This window comes from Onychomys torridus, chromosome 8 (assembly GCF_903995425.1).
Source record: "Onychomys torridus chromosome 8, mOncTor1.1, whole genome shotgun sequence".
Taxonomy (NCBI): domain Eukaryota; kingdom Metazoa; phylum Chordata; class Mammalia; order Rodentia; family Cricetidae; genus Onychomys; species Onychomys torridus.
In genome coordinates this window covers 97655636-97663074 of record NC_050450.1, presented here as the reverse complement: position 1 = coordinate 97663074, position 7439 = coordinate 97655636, and positions in this window count along the sequence as shown.

Sequence of the window (7439 nt, the reverse complement as noted above, 5' to 3'; positions counted from 1 at the left end):
ACTAGTAGCTGATCAGATGTGTTCACTGACAGTAGACAGAGCCACGAACTAAAATAAGTGTCCCATGTCCCCTTTTTTACAACATACTCGGCCTCTGGTATTTTGGTGTGGCAACACATAGGAGAGTAAGCCACCCTTCTCGCCAGGACTAATTGTCTTCAGAAATGGCGTGTCTAGAAAGAAATACCTCAGGCGCCAATGGAGCTCTGTGTCTGGTACCTCTAGAACCCCAAAGGACAGTGGGAGCTCAGCCTTTGTGTCTGCTAGAGTTTTCTCAGATGAAGGTTGCATGGTTTGGTTTTGGTTGGTTGGTTTTGTTTGTTGTTGGGTTTTTTTTAATGTATTTTTTAAGTTTATTTATTTATTTTGTACACAGAAGAGGGCGCCAGATCTCATTACAGGTGGTTGTGAGCCACCATGTGGGTGCTGGGAATTGAACTCAGGACCTCTGGAAAAATAGTTGGTGCTCTTAACCTCTAAGCCATCTCTCCAGCCCCTTAAATGTATTTTAAACTATGAAAGTTAGCTAGAAGTAGTGGTGTATGCCTTTAATCCTAGCACTTGGGAGGCAGAAGTAGATGGGTTTCTGTGAATTTAAGGGCATCCTATCCTGGTCTATAATGTGAACTACCTAGTGAGACCCTGTCTCAAAAAATCAAAAATAAATAAATGAAGTATGAGAGTTAAGATGATGTCATCTTTTTCATCCCAGTTACTCTTAATGATCTTCTGAATCATGATTCTACAGAATCCAATTAACTTTATGTAGCCAACTTCACAGTTTACTATTCTAAATGGTACATGATCACATTCTACATGTATGAAGTTCTTCTTCTGGGAAAAAAAGAACCTTTTAATTGCACAGCCAATAGAAAACTGTTTTGCTTACTGTGTAGGGAGTGGAAATGAAAATGGCAAGGGGTGGGACCAGAGAGGCTCACCCTCCATGTGACTGGGTCAGGGTGGGGGGACATACAGGGTCACAGGAGGAAGCAGCATGGGGGGACATACGGGGTCACAGGAGGAAGCAGCATGGGGGGACATACAGGGTCACAGGAGGAAGCAGCATGGGGGGGATATACAGGAGGAAGCAGCATGGGGGGATATACGGGAGGAAGCAGCATGGGGGGAATATACAGGATCACAGGAGGAAGCAGCATGGGGGGATATACAGGAGGAAGCAGCATGGGGGGACATACGGGGTCACAGGAGGAAGCAGCATGGGGGGACATACAGGGTCACAGGAGGAAGCAGCATGGGGGGACATACAGGATCACAGGAGGAAGCAGCATGGGGGGATATACAGGATCACAAGGAGGAAGCAGCATGGGGGGACATACAGGGTCACAGGAGGAAGCAGCATGGTGGGGGGATATACATGAGGAAGCAGCATGGGGGAATATACAGGATCACAGGAGGAAGGGAGGAAAAGAGCATGAAGGCTTTGCAAAGAGAGAGACTTAAGGCTGTTTAGAAACATGTTGCAGGGCTGGCATCATGGCTCAGTGGATACAAGCAGGTGGAGTTATTTTGCGAAAGCCGATGTTAATTGTCAAAATTCTTTGGAGTGGTGTCTGTTTGTTTTAGCTGTGTTGGCGCTCTGGACTGAACTTTGAGCCAGAATATCCATTCCTGTTTCATGGGTTGAATGTGCTGTTTAAGTGGGACAGGGAGACACAACTGTGGATCACCCGGGCACCTGAAGCTCCTCACCTAACACGTGCATGGGTGCAGCCCAGATTCACCAGGTCTGGGAATAGTCTGCTAAGCAAGGGTCTGTGAATTTCTTCTCAGACAACTGCTTTAGGTCAAAAGTGTTCCTGCTTGCAGGCTTTTTCCCTCTGTTGTACATCTCCTCAGGAAATGGAGTAAATGTTTGACTTTTATTAACCTTGTTTCTCCTTACCGTTAAAACCCAACACTATTGAAGATATCAATTTAATAAACTAAAATAGGGTAAATATTTGAGAAGGTAGAGGTGTTTGACCTAATTTAAACGTTACACAATGTTTATATGCATCAAAAAATCACATGACTTATAAGTACCGCGCGGGTGTCCAACTGTCGAGAAAGAGGAGGGTCTGCAAAAGCGTGAATTGTTGAATCCAAGATTGCAAAAAGCACAGGGACAAATAGCCAAACGAATGGAAGCACATGAATTATGAACCAAAGGCTGTGGAGCCCCCAGCTGGATCAGGCCCTCTGGATAAGTGAGACCATTGAATAGCTTGATCTGTTTGGGATGGACCAAGGCTGTGGGACCAGGATCTGTCCTTAGTGCATGAGCTGGCTGTTTGAAACCTTGGGCTTACACAGGGACACTTTGCTCAGTATGGAAATAGGTGACAGGACCTGCCTGTACTGAATCCACCAGGTTTAAATGAATCCCCAGGGGTGCCTTGATCCTGGAGGACATGGGAATGGAGAGGAGGGAGTGGGGGTAGGTGGGGGTGGGAGCAGGAGTGGGGAGGACAGGGGAACCCATGGCTGATGTATAAAATGTAAAACACATAATAATAAAGGAAAATAAATAAATTTTAAAAAATAACATGGCATCCCATAAAATGCACATTTTGTGGCTTTATGTGCCCATCAAAAATTGATTTAGCTATGTATGATTGTACATGCCTTTAATTCCAGCACTCAGGAGGCAGAGGCAGCAAACCTCTGTGAGTTCAAGGCCAGCCAGTCTACAGAGTGAGTTGAAGACCAGCCAGGGTTACAGGGCAAAATGCTATGTCAAAAAAAAAAATTAATTTAAAGCAAAAAAAAATTAAAATAGCCCAGGATATAATGCCATGGAATAAATTATGTTAGGCTTTTTAAATGTTTTTTGAGTCAGAGTCTCAGGTAGCCCAAGTTGGCCTCAAACTTGCTACATAACCAAAGATGACCTTGAACTTCTGATCCTTGTGCCTCTTCTTTAGAAATGTTAGGGCTACATGCCTATGCCATCATGGCCAGCTTTACATAGCTCTGGGGATTTAACCCAGGGACCCATACACGCTAGGCAAGCACTCTCCCAACACAGCCACCTCCCCATCCAAAGTCAAGCTTCTTAATGAAATATGATTAATATACCAACACATGTAGAGAATGATATGAGCAATAGCCATGGACAGCCATTCAATTCTGTCAGACTTTGGCACTTCAGAACTCTGTGACAATCCCTGTCTCTCACTTCAGTCACACAGGGCAATGCATGTTGAATTTGGCCCTTGCTAGCAACTGAATGTATTCCACTCCAATTCATAAGTCAAGGCCAAAACCCCCAAAGAGGGCAATTGAAGATTTGGTATTTGGGGCATAATGGAGTCATGGGGATGGAGCACTGATGAATGTGATTAGGGAATTATAGGAGGATAAGAGGTCAGAGCTAACCTACTCTATCATGTGCAGCTACAATGAGATGTCCATCCAAAGACCAGGAACAGTCCTCACCAGACACCAGACTTGCCAGCACCGTCTTGGACTTATGAGAAATTGCCACTGTTTAAGCCACCCAGCCAGTGATATATTTGTTAAGCTCACCCAAGCTAAGACAGCAGTCATCATTCTCATCCATATTTTTCATCATTCTACTACATATGTATTTATTTCTTAATATCAAGAATTACTTTTCCAATTTCAACACATATTTCAACAGTTACACACTCATGCACACGTCGTGAATCATTCTATCTTTATACAACCTGAGGATGCATCAACATAAAAATGTGTAGTTATATTCCTCCACCCTAGCTGCTGTTTCCCACTGTGTGGCCATGTCACAGCTTATTAACTTACGCTCCTATAGATGAATACTTACTTTTTATTTAAATTCTTTGCTACTATAAGCCATATAACATGTAAAAATTTTCTGAATGAAACACATACAGCCTTTTTTTAAAAATCCATTTTGGTTTTAACCTGTAGCTATTTGATTAATAAACTGTACTGGTTTTATTCCATTATCATGATGAAAAACATTTTGAGCAAAAGCTACTTACAGATGAAGTACTTACTTATTCGGCTTATACTTGCAGGTCACAGCACATCGCTGAGGAAAAGTCAGAGTGGAAATTCAAGGTGGGGACCTGGGGACAAGAACCCCACAGAAGTAGTGCCTAATGGCTTGCTGTCTGGTTCATGTTTAAGAGGATGAAAGATCAGAGCTCACCCCTCATTTGCTTACACAGCCCAAGGGCACCTGCCCAGGGAATGGTGCCACCCACAGTGGGCTGGGCCTTCCTACATCAGTTAACAAGGAAGATGATCCCTCACATGCATGTCCACAGACCAACCTTACAAAGACAATTACTCAATTGAGACATTTTTCACGTGATTCTAGGCTCTGTCAAATTGACATTAACTGGTAAATAACCAATACTGTTGACTTCATTTGTTTAATGTGCGTGTCCATTACTTTTAAACACATGAATTCCTATGGCCATTAGGATGTAGAACAGTTCCATCATCCAGTTACCTAACACCACTAGTTTATAGTCCAACCATTGTCACCCCATTAGCTGGCAACCAATGACACAGTCTAACAATGACAATGCCATAGTTCTTAGTTGTTGTTGCCCATTTCTTGGACATCATATAACTGTAGCCAAACAGCATACAACCTTTTGAGACTGGATTCTCTCATTCAGCACAATGCCGTTCAGATCTATCCTCCTACCGTGTGTCTCAATGTGATATCGCTTCATCTAACTAAGTCATATTCTATCATGTGGGTTCCCATTGTAGATTCCAGGCTGTTGGCGTGCCTTTACTTTCAGAGTGCTGGGATTGTAGGTATGTGCAGCTCTGCACAGAGAAATTCTTTTAAACATTTAATACTAAGGTGTGTGTGTGTGTGTGTGTGTGTGTGTGTGTGTGTGCACGCGTGCGCGCGCGCACATGTATGCAAGTAGGCATGCATGTATATGAGTGTACATGTGGAAGTCAGAGGACAGCCTCCAGTATCATCCCCAAAGATAGACCCCTTCTACCTTCTTTGAGACAAGATCTCTTGTTGGCCTGGAGTCACTGGCCAGTGAATTTCAAGAATCTTCCTGTCTCTTTCCAGGGTACTAAGTTACAGGCAGGCACCACGATACCTGGCCTTACTTTTAGATTTATTTTAATTAATTTGCTTAATTCAAGCAATCCCCCACAGACATGCTCACAATCCAACCCAGTATAGACAATCGCTCATTAAGACCATCCTCCAGATGGTTCTGGATTGTATCAACCTGACAATTAAAGCCAACCATCACACCACATGTTTTCAAGAGCTTAAAAAAATAATAATCTATTACCTTTACTCAGATATTTACCATTTGTCTGTTCTTCCTTCATCCTTGATGTTATGGGCTTCCTTCTGGAAGTATTTGTCTTCTGAAGATTCCCTCTAACATTTGCAAGGGCGGAACTCTCTTCACTCTTTTTTTCAATCTTCATTCCTGAGAGAAATGAATGCTGGAGGGAACTTTGAAATTGTCCAGCTCAAAATACTCATTTGCATGTGAAGCAAAGCCCAGAGGCATTAAATAATTGTAACCCATGCCATCATGATCGTTAACGGCTGAGCCCAGACTGTGGGCTAACTCCTTAACTCCCAGGCCTATACTCTTCCCCTCTATATATGTCCTAACTTGTTATTTCAATTATTGGGCTTATATTGGGAATAAATTTATGCAAAAACAGACTCTTACTTGCTTATTAGTAAAAATGTAAAATTATCCCTTTTTAGAACTAAAGGGGCTTTAGAGATCATGAGCTTCAGTGTTCCATATTTTTAAATACAGAAAATGAGGCCCAGAGAAGGCAATGCAGTCCCCTAAAGAAGCTGTATTGATTAGAGCCGTGACTTTTTAACAGCCAAATCATACTACAGACCCACCATTTGTAGAGAGCAGCAGGCTAAAGCTGTTTTGTCATCTGTGTTCCCAAGCAATAGTGATGGCTCATGCCGAGCCAACACACTTCCTTCAGCCCCTTAGGACGTCCTAATCACAATTACAATGAGCAGCACTGGACGGTACAGCCTCGCTGGACACCTGGGATCAAATCTCTGCCTCTTCCGCCATTAGCACTGTCCTCCCAGCCAGTGATTCCCAGACTCCATTGTGTGTCTGATTCTTACAAGCCTCTAAAAATAGGCTGGGTTTGGGGGCTGGGGGGCTTGGGGGCTCAGTAGTTACAGAGTACTGCCTGTTCCTCCAGAGGACTCAGGCTTGATTCTCAGCACCCATATGGTGGCTCACAGCCATCTTCTACAACGCAAGTCCCAAAGGATCCAGCACCTTCTAGTGCACAGACATACATGCAGACAAAACACCCATACACATAAGATAAATAAGTCTTTTAAAATAGGCTTGTTGAAATTACACATTCCCAGCTCATACCCTTTTCCAAACATTCTTTTTTTTTTCTTTTTTTGGGGGTGGTGGTGGTGGTGGTGGTGGTGGTGGTGGTGGTGGTGGTTACAGGGTTTCTCCATGTAGTTTTGGTACCTGTCCTGAATCTCACTCTGTAGACCAAGCTGGCTTCGAACTCCCAGAGATCCACCTGGCTCTGCCTCCCGAGTGCTGGGATTAAAGGCGTGCGCCACCACCGCTGCCGCCTGCCCTTTTCCAAATATTGTGCATGTGTGTACATCTCCTCTCTCTCTCTCTCTCTCTCTCTCTCTCTCTCTCTCTCTCTCTCTCTCTCTCTCTCTCTCTCTGTCTCTCTCTCTCTCTGTCTGTCTATCTGTCTGTCCCTGTCGGTCTGTGTGTGTGTGTGTGTGTGTGTGTGTGTGTGTGTGTGTGTGTGTGTGTGTTTGGGCATGCCTGCATGTTTGAGTGAGTGCAGACATGCACAGTCCATGTCATACATGTAGAGTTCAGAGGGTACCTCAGGTATTGGTCCTCACTGTGCAGCTTGAGACAAGGTTCCTCATCACTCCTGATGCAGACCCCAGTGTAGCTGGAGTGCGAGCTTCTGGAGACCCTCCAGTCTCCATTCCCTATCTCCCATACCCCATGTGTTCAGTTTTCTGCGGGTTCTGGGGATCCAAGTGCAGCTCCTCACACTTGAGTCTCAAGTACTTTGTCCACTGCGGTGTCTCCTCAGCCCCAACCCACTTCCAAACATCCTAATCCATCCAATCCAGGGTACAGCCTGGAATTCTCATTTTTATAAACATGACAGGTATTTCCGACACATAGCATGCACTGAAGAGAAACCTTCAGTCTCTACTGAGGCACTATGTCTCAGTTATGTGTAGAAAATTCTAGAGTTTCAAACTCAGAATAAAAAGGGAGGCCAGGTGGTCCAGCTACTATACAGACTAAGGGAAGAGGATATCAAGGGCTACCAGACTACAGAGTGAGTTCAGGTCCAGCCTACAACTTAGAGGGCACTTGTCTGATAATAAAAAATAAAAGGGGGGCTAGAAATATACTCAGTGTTAAAGTGCTTGCTTA